At 38.0% G+C, this 15,188-nt stretch overlaps 1 protein-coding gene and 1 long non-coding RNA gene across 3 annotated transcripts in view; one reads left to right on the top strand and one right to left on the bottom strand.

The window, feature by feature from the left end:
- Positions 1 to 13,264, bottom strand: part of drn (zinc finger AN1-type doctor no) — an 89,902-nt gene extending 76,638 nt beyond the window's left edge. Inside the window, exon 1 of one of the 2 annotated variants that reach the window (XM_081748873.1) lies at positions 13,109 to 13,264. The gene's annotated coding sequence lies outside the window, so the exon portion shown is untranslated. Of the gene's footprint in view, positions 1 to 12,766; positions 13,026 to 13,108 lie in introns of those variants that run through there. The other variant, XM_081748876.1, reaches the window with a different exon arrangement.
- Positions 13,265 to 13,312: 48 nt separating this feature from the next.
- LOC145678571 (uncharacterized) lies at positions 13,313 to 13,853 on the top strand. Its single transcript, XR_014130406.1, has 2 exons — positions 13,313 to 13,445; positions 13,483 to 13,853. It is a non-coding gene; the product is annotated as an uncharacterized LOC145678571 (long non-coding RNA).
- Positions 13,854 to 15,188: the final 1,335 nt, after the last annotated feature.

Below are 15,188 nucleotides of genomic sequence, written 5' to 3'. Positions count from 1 at the left end.
AATGTCCCGTTTTTAACTCCGTTCCATTTCTGCTATCAATATCAGCTTATTCGAAAAGTGAAAAACAAAAAAAATTCTGACATTGGCTGGAAATCCTGTAATTAGTGAATGAACAGTACGTGTTGCATGTAACAGTTTCGAGGAAGTTATTACATAACCCTGTTCGACTTGATAGGGAGCGAAATTTGCAATGCTACTTTTTCCATAGCACTTTATGGGAACTCGGATACTCTCCGGAACATTAAAAAAAATAATAAATAAATAATAATAACAATAATAATAATAATAAATAAGAAAATAAAAAATAAATAAATAAATGGCGTTGAGTGTTTCTACATTTACAAACACAGGGAAGATGACTGACCTTTTCTCCAGCAACACATTAGATAAGTTAACAAGAATTATAATCTTTTTCAGAGGCTAGGGGCACAGAATTGTGCTTTGGTCCAGGTCTTAGAAAAATGTAAATCTGGTCCTGACAATTACACACGACACAAGGAGAAAAATCAGCTTTTCATCAGATTAAACTGACGAACGTAATTTTGGCAAATACAGCCATGTAAATAAATATTGCTAAACGCGCGAAGAATATTGAAGGTAGATTGTACCGCTCATTTAAATAATCTGCATATTGTTTTCCCGTAAAGCATTTTTATAGCACATCTTAAGTTTTTAGGCATTTTCAGTCCGTACAATTAATTGCAGGGTACGAAGAGAAAAGCAGCTGCTGCTTAGTGAACTTTCACCTATTATATTCTTGAAAAAAAAAAAAAAAAATTAAATGAAATGAAATGAAATCTTTTAGTTTTAGTCTCACGGTTATGTCTGCTATGCTCAAGGTGACGGTGATGATGAGAAATGAATGAAATGACAGAATGAAGAAAGTGGGAGGTAATATAAGAATCTCGAGAAAACCCACGCACAAGGTGTTTGTTTACCACAAAGCTCACTTGGCGCGAGCTGGGATCGAACTAGGGACCCCATGCATCAGAGGTGAACGCTCTACCACTCACCACCGCGGCCTATTATACTTTTGTTCACAACCAGACTACAGTTCATTGCATTGTGTTGGAAAGTTAAGGGGAAGATCTGAGGTGTCCCGTATTCTCATGGAGAAAATATGGGAGGTTTGTTTACGCTGGAAGATGTCAATTTCATACAAGACATTTTGAAACATTTATTTATTTCATATAACATGAATTGTATCTTTGTTTTAAATTAATAGACCCCTTTTGGCATTCATATTTGGCGAACATCAGTCAGGCTTCTGGATGACTTGATCTACATTTGTTCGTTTGTCTGCCGAGCTCCTTCATGGCTAAGCGGTTAGTGTACGCGTCTTCGGCGTGGGAGACTCGGGTTTGCTTCCCGGAGGAAGCTCATGTGGTTCGGCTTCCATGTTAATTAGGAGGTCCCGTCTCGTATAGCCTCGCTGCTGAAAGGGACGTTAACACAAAATCAACTCAACTCGTTTGTCTGCCTCTACCACACACACTACAGGGTATAACTTTCGGCCTTTTAGGTTAAAATTTTCAAAGTACAAGTACGAGATACTCTAAATTTCCTGTATAGATTTTGGCGGCATACCAACGTAAAATATCATAATGGCGGCCATTTTTTTCAAAACAGCGAGTATCCACGCTACAAAGCGCAATTTTCAGTCTTTTAAGTTGAAATTTCGACGACGGTGGAAGCACGAGATATTCTAAATTTGCTGTATAGATTTTCTCCGAAATCGAATGTAAAAATTTCAAAATGGCGGCTATTTTTTCAAAACAGCAGTGAGTAGAAAATTGTTGCAAGTTGTGACAATGACAATCTTGAAATATAAATCACATTTTAACACTTTTACCCCAAAGACATTGAAATATTTCGAAAAAATCCGATTAAACCCGAAAAAACCCAATTAAACCCGAAAAAACCCATATGGGTCCAGGTGGGTTGGGCTTTTTCAAAAATCCCGGGTTTTTTCAAACCCTGGTGGGGACTATTCCGGGAAGAATCATCAGAGGAGAAAATAACTTTCATTTCAATGTAGGAACCTAGAACGTACAAACTTTACAACGTGCGTGTAAACTTGAAAATTCAGAAGTGGAAATGGATAAATGTAAAGTGAACATAGTGGGCTTCAGTGAGGTACGATCGACAGGAAGAGGTGAGATAGTATCGGGGAAATTACACAATATTCTATTAGGGTGGCGTTAAGGCCAAGAATCGTCTAACCAAAGTGCTGTAGAGCCCGTTTGATGTTTATAAAAGTTAAGTGTAAAACTAGTGAATATTCTGACAATACATGTGTATATGCTTACAACCGACCATGGTGATAATGTACTAGAAGCCATATATATATATATATATATATATATATATATATATATATATATATATATATATGAGATTAAGTACCCTATTGCATCAGGAGGAAAAAGGTACGGTCAACGCACTAGTAGTGGGAAACTCCAACAGCATAGTACGAAAAGGAGCTGCAAGTAAGGTGATGAGCCCATTTGGACTAGGTACAAGAAACGCAGGGACCAGATGCTGATCGACTTCTATAGGCAACATGGTATGATTGTGACGAATGCGTGGCTTAAGAAACGATACCGTGCTGTACATGTGGAAAGTCAAGTAGATACACAATATCAAATCTATTACATTTTTGTCAAGCAACGTTTCAGGAACAGTGTACGAGCCGTGAAGACACTACCGGGAGTGGACACTTGATTCGGATCACAATCTCCTATGCCGGAAGTGCAAATCTGGTTGAAATCAAGAAAAATGAGACGAGAAATCGAAAATGGAACTCAAGAGCGACAAAAAAGTGTGAACAATGATGCAAAAGAAGAGATTGAAAAATGAAATGAAATATTTCAGTTTAACGTCCCCACGAGTACGGCCTTTAGGCTAAGGGAAACTGAATAAGGCAAGTGAATGAGAGAACTGGTGGAATGAGAATGTGAGGAAACGGGAGTACCTCAAGAAAAATAACGGACAGTGTCCACCACAAACTTACTTAGCTGGGAATCGAACCAGGGACCCATGCACCAGAGATAAGCAATCTAAAACTGAGCTACCATGTCCCCCCCCCCCAAGAGATTGAAAAAAAATCTGTGCAATGGGCGATATGGTAGGCAATGTAGAAAGTAGTTGGGGAAAGTTAAACAGATTCTACTACACACATTCGACAATAACTAGCACGATGGAGAGAGAGAAAAAAAAACGGATCACTGAAGTCATGCTTAAGATGAAAGAAAGCAAAAGAGCGGACACTACAGACATCAAAGAATACAGAAGGCTGAATAGTGAATTGAGAAGATGAACAAAACCAAAGTAAAGTATGTGGAACAGATATGTGAGGAAATAACGGAACTTCAATGGCGCGGCAGTTATGAGGTGATCTATCAGAAAGCACAATTAGCTTCTATCGGAAAGCTAACAAAAGTATACGCACGTTTGGATTCAAAAATCAACAAGGACATACTGGTCAAAGAACCCTCTTAATTAAGAGAAATACATAAAAGATCTGTACGAGCCGAAGAACCGCCGCAAAGATATTGGGATCGAAGTAACGGAAGATGTGGATGATGAAAAACTACTCAGTATATTGAAAAGTAGTATAAACCATCAAAGACGTGCAAAGGAAGAAGAGCACTGGAAACTATGACATACCAGTAGATTTACTCAAGAGATTAGGAGACAATGCAACGAAAGTACTGACTTCACTTATTAACAAAATCGCCTGAATAGAGAATGGTCGAGGATTTCCTTTGTGTTACAATGGGTCTTATGAATAAAGTGGAGCAAGGTGAGCATGCTCCAGTATTTGTGGAGTTTACTCCTTTTGGTATGAATAAAGAGGAGCAAAGAGAGCATGCTCAGGGAGAGGTTACTCAGTGCTGGAGCATGGTCTGAAAACTATCGAGCATGCTCACATTTCATATGAATAAAAAACTAGTTCGTGCTCGCAGTTCGGAGTACTGTCTCCAAAAATTTGGAGTCACCTCATTAGCTGACTCAAGCCGTGCAGTGAAGGTGTGTTGTGAAAATGGCTTCATTCATGAATTTACAACGACGCAAAATATACAAGGAGCGCAGAAACACGTAGGAAGTGGACTATAAAACTCTGTATCGCTTTGATCAAGAAAACGTGAAGTGGTTAAGTGATTATTTCCTAGGTACAACAAATGAAACTACAGGCGGGGCACTTACTAACGAACAGAGAATGCGAATTTTTTTTAGATATTTGAGTGATCCAGGGTTTCAAAGTGGGGTAGGGGAGGATATAGGTGTGGATCAGAGTACGGTGTCCGTGACATTTGCAAATGTTCTAGACAAAATAATCGAAAAGGCTCCCCTGTGGATAAAGTTCCCAACAACTGTTGCTGAACAGCAGGCAGAAATGAATAAGTGGCGCCAAAAATACAATTTTCTCTTTGCCATCGGGGTCATCGATTGCACACATGTGGAAATTAAACGACCTCATGTACACATGGAGGAGTACATAAATCGTAAAGGACGTTTCACCTTGAATGTTCAAGCCACTTGTAATTGTAACGAGGAATTCACGAGCGTTGATGCTTCCTGGCCAGGTTCGGTGCACGACTCCCGAATATGGATGAATTCAGCTGTTCGTGTGGTCATGACAGAAAACAGGTCAGGAGCCTTGCTTCTGGGCGATTCTGGATACACCATTGCTCCTTGGCTTATGACTCCTTTCCAAAATCCAGCTACAGAAGGAGAAAGAGAATTCAACAACTGCTTCAAAGGAGAACGAGTTATAATAGAAAGATGCTTCGTCAAGTCAAGCAGCAATTCCCTATACTGGAAAATAAAATACGATTGGCGACCAACAAAAGTGCCTTCGGTGATTCTAGCCTGTTTTGTCCTTCATAATGTGGCTAAATATCTGAAAGACGGCGAGTTTTACATTGTTGAGAGAGCGTTTGAAGACTATGACGACATGGAAGAGGATAACGAGGGCATCCCGCGCGTGAGACATGGGCAACAAAGGAGAAATGAAATTGCCAGGATGATAGTTGGTCATTAAAGTGTAAGAACTTTCATGAAAAGTACAGTTTATTTACAAAGTACAGTTTGTCAAATACTTGATATAAAATATTCATGTTATACTACAGACCTAGTAATCCTTATAAATCTTATAGCATCTATTGGTTTTATAGAAAAGTTCAACACAAATTTCTTGAAATAAATGTCTTTTTTTTTTTTTATTTATGTCTGTTGACACTTCTTAAAATAAATGACGATACATACTATTCTTTTAAAAATAATATAGCAGAAATAAGTGCAGTTGCAGACTGCTTGCTTCGTCGTCCCAGCGCGGAGTGGAGCAACCTCTATGAGCATGCTCGGCTTCTGCAAGAGTAAGCTCTCAAAACTATTGATAGTTTTTATTTATACGAAATTTTTAGAGTTTGCTCACGAATAGAGCATGCTCATTTCAAGTGAGCAGAGTCTAGGCTCCATTTTATTCATACCACCCAATGACTGCGTTACCCAAGCAAGCAAAGAAGTGCAGCGATCACAGAACCATTAGCTTTATTTTCCACACTGAAAAGATTATTGCGTGCATACTGAAAAGGTGGCTGGAAAGTAAGGTAGAAATGTTGGAGGAAGATAAATCTGGATTTCGAAAAGGAACAGATACTACTGAGTTGATGAAAATTATATCAGAACGAGTTCTTGACGTAGAGAGAGAGAGAATTGTGTTTTATGCTTCATCAACTGGTAAAACGGTTTCGACCGGGTCAATCGGATCATACTTCTAAAAATACTTAAAAGAAATTGGGGTCAATTGGAGAGACCGACGACTTATTCGCAAGCTGCATATAAGATGAGTCAAGGTGCACTTGAATCAAGGAGAAACCAATAGTGTGGAGATTAAAAGACAAATCAGACAAGGGTGTAGCGTGTCGCCCCAATTATTCAACATTTACAGTGAATATTTAACGAAGGAAGTATTAAGAGTAATCGGGTATTTCAAGATTGGAGGGTAGATCACTAACAAGATCAGGTATGCAGATGACACGGCTATTATAAAACATAACCAAAAAAAAGTTATTGCCGTTTTTGTTGTTCTATTAATCACTAACTCACAGAGAGGAAACGAAATGACGCACGTGTCTGCGAAGTGATTGAGAATTAGTTTGATCATCGACATTCAGTGATACAGGCACGTTGCGCACATACAACAGTCATAGTTCGTCCAGTGTCGAAGAGAAATGGAGGTATCGAAGTAGCTTATTCGTGTGTGTGTGTTGTATGATTTTAAAGTAGCCCTGTCTGCTGCCGCATATGCCAGGTATTTGGGGAGAATGCCATGAATGAACACACGGCCACAAAATTGGTTCCAGAAATTCTGCTCGGGAGATGTGAGCCTTTCGGATGAATTCTGCAGTGAACGACCACATATGCTGGATGACAAGCCCCTGAAAGCAGCCATCGAGAACACTGGTGTAACGTGTGATGAACTTGTAGAATGGTTCCATGTTTTCGCTCAGTGAGACCGCACCTGCATGGGACAGGGAAGTTATACAAGTTAAGCAAGTGGATACCCCATACATTGTCGGAAGCCAACAAAGAACGAGTGACAGCCTGTGTGTCCTTGCTCACTCGCACCTGAACACACCCATTTTTGATCGCTTGCTCACTTGTGACGAAAAGTGGGCCCTCTATGATATTCCCATGCGTATACGTGACCCTGTTCCTCACATCTCAACATCACCTCTGCAGCCACGAAAGGTTATGCCCTTTGTATGGTGGAAGTGTCGGCAAGTGGTGCATTAAGAGCTCTTCCACCTGGTCACACCATCACTGCATACTTCTACCCTCAGCAGCTGCAAAGGGTGCACCGTGCATTGCGGTAGAAAGAACCGGCATTGGTGAATCGCAGAACGCACTCAGACTTCTCTGCATCCACGACAGCCGTTTTATCATCAGGGTATTGTGCAGCTGCAGGAACTTTGGCAAAAGGTGTTAAGATGCCGATAGAGATTACTTCGAAACCTGAAAGTATGTACCGCCCACTGTATTGCTCTTTGTTTAAATCCTGCTCTGGAACGGCAAGAATTCTTTTAGTTACCTTGTAGCTAGAAGCGAAGAATAAATGACTGGCAAAACAGTTAACATCAGGAAACTATATAAAATAGAAATCAACATCAAAAACTCGAAAGTCATGAGAATACCCCATGGGAACGCCTGTCTTTTACGCTAACGTGTCGATGGCCAACCCCATTTCAAACAGTAACTTCATTCACTTACGTTGTGGGACCAGGTAAATGGCAACGTTGCATTTTCATTTAACATTGGGCGCATAAAGAGTGTACAGCCCAAACAGCTCGTCCGATTTAAAAAATTCCTTTTCTTTAGATTGAAAATATATTTAGAGACGATTTCCTATCTTACACTTTGTTGTACTTCCTATAATAAAAGAGTTACCCTATGTTAGGGGACTTTTGAGACACCCTGTATATGTATATTCCCCTTTCCCTTCCTTAAGTCGCACCGTCAAAGAGAAATAAAAACCATCTCAGACCCGAACCTCATCTATGTTGAAAATTTGATCGAGATCGGTCGGGTGATTCAAGAGTTATTATGTCACAAACATAGTCCCTTTCCTTTTGTTTATACAGATAGATTGTATAGTTCAGAGACTTGGACATTACGGAACGTCAAAGAAGAAATTTTAGAAAGCTTCGAAATGTGGTGTTTGGGCAATGTTTTAAAACAGATAGGAGAAAAGAGGACACTTTTAAAAAGCATCCTTAGTAGGAAAGACAATCGGAGTGACACATATTGCCAATACATTGTGATCTGGTAGAAGGGAAGATGGAAGGAACGCAAGAAATAGGAAGAACACAACTGATCCGGATTGAAAAATAGAAGAAAATATTGGTAGTTACAAGAGGAAGATGAAGATCGAGAACCGTGAGAAACATTTCCCGGCCCAAATCTAAAAAACACCCAGGACCTGCCAAAAGGCAGAATACTTATTATAAACGAGCTTAGTTTCCCGTATATTTATAGTATTCATTAACTTCTAATATAGAAAAAGTATTTTCATGATACACTGAAACAAATATGCATTCAATTTCCACTGTTTCTAAAGCAAACTAGTAACACATTCGGTCATTCATTTTCAGCACAAAGACTTAGACAGATTATTAAAAGTAGACAATCATCAAGTTTATATCAAGAATCCAACTATGACATTCCGTGCCGAAGACGTGTTTGCAAATCATATATCCACAAGAAAGTTTCAAAATATGCATGATATTTCTAAAGTATCAGGAACCGAATTTACTGAAACCCCGTTACTGTTGTCCGCTTTAAATCTACCCTACATGTCTTGACAATTCTGTACTTATTATTTTATAATTGAGTTACAAGTGTATTGCTATGGCTTTGCATGTTTTCACATTAATAAAGTGTTAATTTTTACTTTTACAATAATTTGAATATGAGCATCGCAAACAGTGATTCGATATTCCTGATGCTGTGGACTCTGTTCTTGAAGAATATGCCATATTTGTGTATGGGGGCGAGAAGCAGAACAAATCCGTCCCACTTCCCTCGTGTTGAGTTCGTGAGCCAGCACAGAGCTTCGGTCCACCTTATTTCCTTTTCCCCTGCAACGACGCGTGCCAACTGTAAATTCATTTTCAGTCACGTAAAATGTGTGATTACATTGTATATAAGGCCAGATGTTTAACGGGCTGTTCTGTGAGGCAGGCGACCGCTAGAAAAAGCCAAGCCAGAACACGAAAAAGGAGTAACATCCAACACTAGGTATTAATAGATTTGCAAACTCCATATTAAAATAACTTCTTTTGTTCGGTCGTTCCTCATTCGTATATAGGAATAAATGTGACTGACTACATTACATCGCGCCTGTACTAGAAGAGAATCGCAAATGATACGTCACGCCATGAAAGATTTCAAACACAACGTGGTTTTCAAAATAGCGAACGACTTACCCGCAAAATAGCGAAAATGAAACTGTTCGTAACAAAGATAAATTTATTGACACCTTCAAACATAGTTACGCTGGTACTGCAGAAACTGGATATTCTTATGACAACAGAACTACGGTAAAGGAAAGTTTCAACAATTGCATGATATACTCAATCCATTCTACAAAACGACTCAACGTCAGAATTATTAAAATGACTGAAAAATGTAAGGGGGATTAAGAGAATTCCACCGGAAGAGCTTCCCTAAAAGACATTACGAAAGGATTGAAAGCAAAAAGCATGCTAACATTGTGGAAAATCTGTGTACACTTGAAACTGTACACAAACAGTTTCATTATTATCCTATTCAAGCAATATTACTACGGCTCGGATTTTCGGTACACCACCAATCTCATAGTATTTGCCGAAACTACGTTTTCAAGTTAGCCCGTGACTGGGGAACCAAATTCCAAATTTTTGTCCACCTAATTCCACCAAAAACAACCTTCTCCATCCAATCAAATTCTCACCAAATTTTAAATTATCGTACGCTATTCGTACACACTGTACGGATGTAGGTCTCAGTTCTTTCTCGTTCCCCGTCAGTATTTTTGTCGATTTATGGAGTCCTTACATTACCTTTCACAACAAATGGAATTTTATCTAAATTTTGTCACAATATAGTGGAAAAATTATCAACACGTTAAGGAACGCATGAGGTATAAAAATGAAAAAGTTCCGCGACCTCTCTTAGACTGAAGAATATTTAACGTGTATTCTTTTTTATTAACTTTTTAAATAAAATTAGACTTCCTTGAAAAACTTCATCCGTCAAAGGCAGAATTTAAATGATCCTCAAACGAATGGCATTTAGTATCTCCTCCAAACCCATCAACCGCTCCAGAGACTGTACTGTGACTTATGGTGAGCCGTTGTAAATACCTCGTTATGCGTATACCATAGTCACTGACACGCCTTCTCCCTACAGACGCACTCCCTCGTCATTGATTGCTTCCCCTTCTGCTGCGCTCCTACGCTGACTCGGTTAGATTTCATTTGAACTTTCTAGTGGCCACCTAGCAAAAGTTGGTTTGGCGTTTTATGCACTATAGTTTTTTCTGCCATATATATTTAAACCCGTGACTACATGAGAGTTACAAATGACAAACAATAATCACTACAGAGTGAGCCAGTGTCTACCAAGTGATTTGGGGGCAATCTGAATACCCTCCTCAAACTTACTGCTGAAGAAGGCACCGTCAAGGAACTGACTGAAGTTCATAGTTAAAAAAAAAGGTCGAAGGCATAACAAAGTTTAGAGACTATTTCCAAGCAGGAACAATGAACATACTTCAAGCTAAAAAGGATAGTCTGCAGGCATCAGCACAACTCAGACGTATAGTTTGGAGAAAACTTCGAATCTTGGAAATTACGAAACCGTGAAAACAAAGTATGCTCCGTTGGTGTATGTAGACGTTAAGAGTTTTTTCTCGTAGTACAAAGTACTCCTGGCAAAACTAGGAAATCTAACACTTTCAACATTGAGAATATGAGGTTGCTTTTTTCTTTCTTTTCTTTCCTTTCACGCCTTCAAATCACCAGTCAAACTGTGATATTCATTTACATTTTTCGATGGTCAATTAAAAACATTTTTCAACTGACGAAATAATTGAACATACAGAATTTCGTACAAAAATATTAAAATTGTATTTGTGAGTAGCATACATATTAAATATGAGTGTTTTCTTCAAGCTTTCCACCCACCAAAAACCTTAGCTCTAATTATTATGTCTCAAAAAGATTTTCCTCGGAATATAATAGTATGATGAAAGTGAGAAGGAAAAATCTCAAAAAGTGAAAAAACCAACAACTTTGTTTCTCAAGCGAGGACAGGATGAAAACTGCATGTTCAGAATGAAGTGAAGCACACGAAAATCTAACCATTTGAAGAAAGTAACTGTACCCTATTTGGAGGGAGGAGAGAGTTTTAACTTGTGCTTGCGGATATTTTTTCGCAGAGCTGTAAGTGACGGAATGAATCGTAGACACTGGTCCGATTCCTGCACTGACGCTTGATTTAAATACCGGTAACGGAAAGTAATTTCTCACAAGGCAGGGGCGGATCCAGGACTGACTTCTGGGGAAGGGGCGGTGAAAGATTGTTTTCTCTCACCGGGATTTTGCAGTACTGGATCCTGTGCCGCTGGAAGGAGGGTTAGAGTTGCCTTGAATCATGTACTTTACTTCTAAGTAACTACTGGCCACATCTGAACCAAATTTGGTTGTCAAGTAGCCCATCGTCTGAGGGATAAAGATCGATATATTTGGTGGCCGAGCTCGGCCAGAGACAGGTTCGGCTCGGCAACAGAGGCTGGGGCATGAGTGTTCGGTTGGCAAAAGTGCACCTCGAGCAGAACATTCATAGCAACCGATACATAACCTAACCTATTACGTACAAATAACAGTGTTTCTATTCCTCAAATGCCAAATTCCGTGACAAAAATCACTTGTTATGCTCAAAGTGCACTCTTACCGTTCGGTTCACTTCAGCTTGCTACTTCATTCTAATTTCGTTTATTGATCTAATTATTAACAAAATATACTCAAGCATTCAACCCAACTAATTCTTAAGTTTTAAGAACTCAGACATATATAATATTAAAGTTCTCGCACATCATTCAATGGTACTTGGTCGTTGAGAATATCTTATTAAAAGTACACGTAAATCATGTTGCACATTACATCGAAACCTCCCAGTACGCCTCTACTTGTAGACTTAGAAAAAAAAAATCCAAATTCAAAAATAAAAAAAATCCAAGAATAACGTTAAAAGGCAAAGTGTTTGAATGTTACGCAAAGTCTTCTAGCAGCGATATGAACAAGTGAGCTTCTCGTATACCGCTCATGAACGTTCAACGTAATTCATAAACGAACTTTACGCTTTTTACGCCCAAGGCTTATATATCATAAATGATTATAGTAAACCTGTAATAACTTCAGTTCCACACATATGACCAATTTACGGACTAGACCCAATTGCAAATAGTTGTTCAAAATAATACTAAACTGCCATTCACTGTTACTTGTCAGTAACTCTTACTATTCAGCCAGTTTTCCCTTGTATCAACATCTAATGAAAAAGTAACTTCGAAAAAAAGTACAAAGGCAACGTTAAAGACTTGAATCTACAAGTACAAAAAAAAAAAAAAAAAGAAAAAAAAATGTGATACAGTTTTACTATACGAATCCACATAGATTGCAAAATGTACAGAAAAATTTCAGCAAGTTCTTAATTTGTCCATTTCATGTCGAGAACATAACCCAACCAACCTCTGCGGGCCTTCTACCCCGTTTTTATTACTACTACTTATACTATGGATCCGTATTGTAAAATTGCACGAAAACTGCCATATCACTATAGAATCACTGAGTAAAACCACCAGTCAAGGTTAATTAAAAAAAAAAAAAAAAACAGAAAATGCTAATTGATTGAAGAAATGCTACTAAAAGTTTTCGACACTTAACAAAAAAAAAAAAAATGTTTACGAAATGCACAAATTGACTCGAAAGTCAGTAGAAACTGCCCACAATTACTCTGCACAATTCTTTTCAAAATAAAACTTAAAAAAAAAGCACCTGCTGGAACAGACCTAACATTCACCATCAGCAAAATATTACACATTACCCAATTCTTCAAATACACCTTTAAGTACTCAATTATACTGACTCTTCTTCAAATAATACACTCAGACAACATAAATGCATACAACATTTGATGCTAATATAGATTAACATACCACATTTAGTCTTGATTTTAGTTCGTGAGAAAAATTATGGTTTCAGTACTCCTGCTAGGCACTAATGTTGTAGTAAATATTTTCTTAGGACATGTCTAGCAATGAACATGCACTGTATTTAGTAAATAACTTCTTATATACTTCTAGGGTTGTATATCTACTTAATTTCACACGCACTGTTAAGAACGAATACGAAAATGGCGACTTCCCATTTCACTCCTCTTGGATTCTCAAGATCACAAGATGGATTCTTCGTAAATATTAGTATTAAAGCTTTCTTAGACATTACCAATATATACAATATATTCCATATTAACGAAAGGCGATTATATTAATACATACCCTTCGTTTAAAATCATAAATAAACTCAGTTTCTTGTTTCTTTTCACTGATGACAAGGCATTCCTCCACACTACACCGAAAGAACGTTTTCATGTGACTGTATTCTGCGTCGTGATTGGACGATGCGTACAGCTGTTTTGTAAGGAATGGCTATGTAGATAGTCCTTATAATTTTAGAAAATTGTAAATACAGACATAAATAACCATAAAATATCCAAAGTCGAAGCTATTTACGTGAAGTTGAGAATCTCATTTAATGATTACTACTTTTAAAAAATAGTTTCAAGTGTAACTATCCTTTTATGACGTCACGTCATTAGGTACCACGCAGGATAAGGTAGGCCGTAGAGTGATTATAATACTCACTCTACGAGGTAGGCCTTGCATTCACTAATGCGTTTCTCAGAAACGTTCTGTAAATGATATCATTGTACAGTACGTACGAGGAAAAGACGTAGTGCTTAATACTTATACATGTTTGCGATAAAATCAAAATATACAATAAAATTGTTTACTCTCTTTAATGCGTTATGATTACACAACATAAACGAAGACATTCAAGAATTAGCTGTCGAAGATTTATCAACCAAGTGCAAATAGTGACCTTCAGCGTGGTTTTGAATGCTGAAACAAGTAGGAAGAGCCCGTACAATTTTATTCAGAAGAATTTAAATAACCATATTTATGAGGGCTAAAGCACTATTTTGGCAGGGACAACTTAAAGAGCTTAAGACACCTGAACAAGTTATCTTTCTGCAACCTCTCCACATCCATGTAATAGTTAATTCGCTCGAGATTTAACAATATCTCTAGTAGATATGTTATCCGAGTCATATATTAAAGGATACATCATCACTCAGCAGTAAATATTTCTCTTGAATTTATTCAATTAGGCAGAGCACACCAAACCTTCCTGTTACCTTGAGGTTAGTTTATAATTAACAAAATATTGAAATAGCATTAATTCGCAACTAGACACGTACCTAGTCCGATTTCCCAGAGGGTGTAGAAATGAGTACTGAGATTTAATGTCAAAGACATCCTGATACACCACCAAACTTCTAATTTATTTATTGCTAGCTCAAAGTTCAAATGCCCGTTCTTCGCACGGGATGAATAGTTCAGGTCCGCAACTAGAGTTTGTGTCAACTGGGGCAAACGCGAAGTTCGGCGCATCTCAATGTTAGACTTAACAAACTATGCTGTGCATCAGTGTCAGCCGCGTCGAAAGTTGTAACTAGCTTTGTCCGTCTGTCTCTCGACAGGTACCAGAATAAGACCGATAAAGAGGTATCGAGTTTTTTTTTTTTTTTTTTTTTTTTATCGATTCAGAGTCCCAAGAATAGGTTCTGTTTCCTCCGTTAATGTTTTATTCAAACTGGAAGTCGTTCAAACTAACCATTTTCGGTTTCAACATTTATCGCCATAGAACAAAAACGGCAATAGATTACCAGAAGTGGTTCTTTGCAAACGATTCAGCGTCCCAAAGCAACGTACCATAAACATATCAACACTCCACCAAAACCGGAAGTGGTTCAAATTTACTACGACTTCCGATTTCAATACTAATCTCCAGAGCAAAACCTGTAAGAGATGCTGAGATTCAGTTCACTGCAATCAATTCAATATCCCTAGAATAAGATCTATCTTCTCCACCAACCCTCTGTTCAAACTGGAAATATTTAAGATTAGAAATTTCCAGTTCCAGTACTTATCGCCATAAACAAAAATGGTAATAAATAGTGACGAGCAGTTTCCTCCAATCGATTCCAGATCTTAAGAGAACAGATTATTACAATTTGCAACATTCTACCAAAACCGGAAGTGGTTCAAATTTACTACTTCCGGTTTGAATAGTGATTTCCATAGAGCAAAAACGGTAAGAGATATCGAGGTGCATTTTTTCAATTGATTCAGGCTCAAAGCAATAGATTCCATAGTCTCTGTTAACCTTCTATTCAAATTGGAAGTAGTTCAAACTAACCATTTCCGGTTTCAATGTTTATCGCCATAGAACAAAAACGGGAACATATAGCGAAAAGTGATTCTTTGCAAACTATTCAGCGTCTCAAAGCAACAT

Source organism: Thermobia domestica, chromosome 2 (assembly GCF_964235325.1).
Source record: "Thermobia domestica chromosome 2, izTheDome1.hap1.1, whole genome shotgun sequence".
Lineage (NCBI taxonomy): Eukaryota > Metazoa > Arthropoda > Insecta > Zygentoma > Lepismatidae > Thermobia > Thermobia domestica.
The sequence above is the reverse complement of the archived record's forward strand: the minus strand, read 5'-3'. Positions and strand labels throughout refer to the sequence as shown.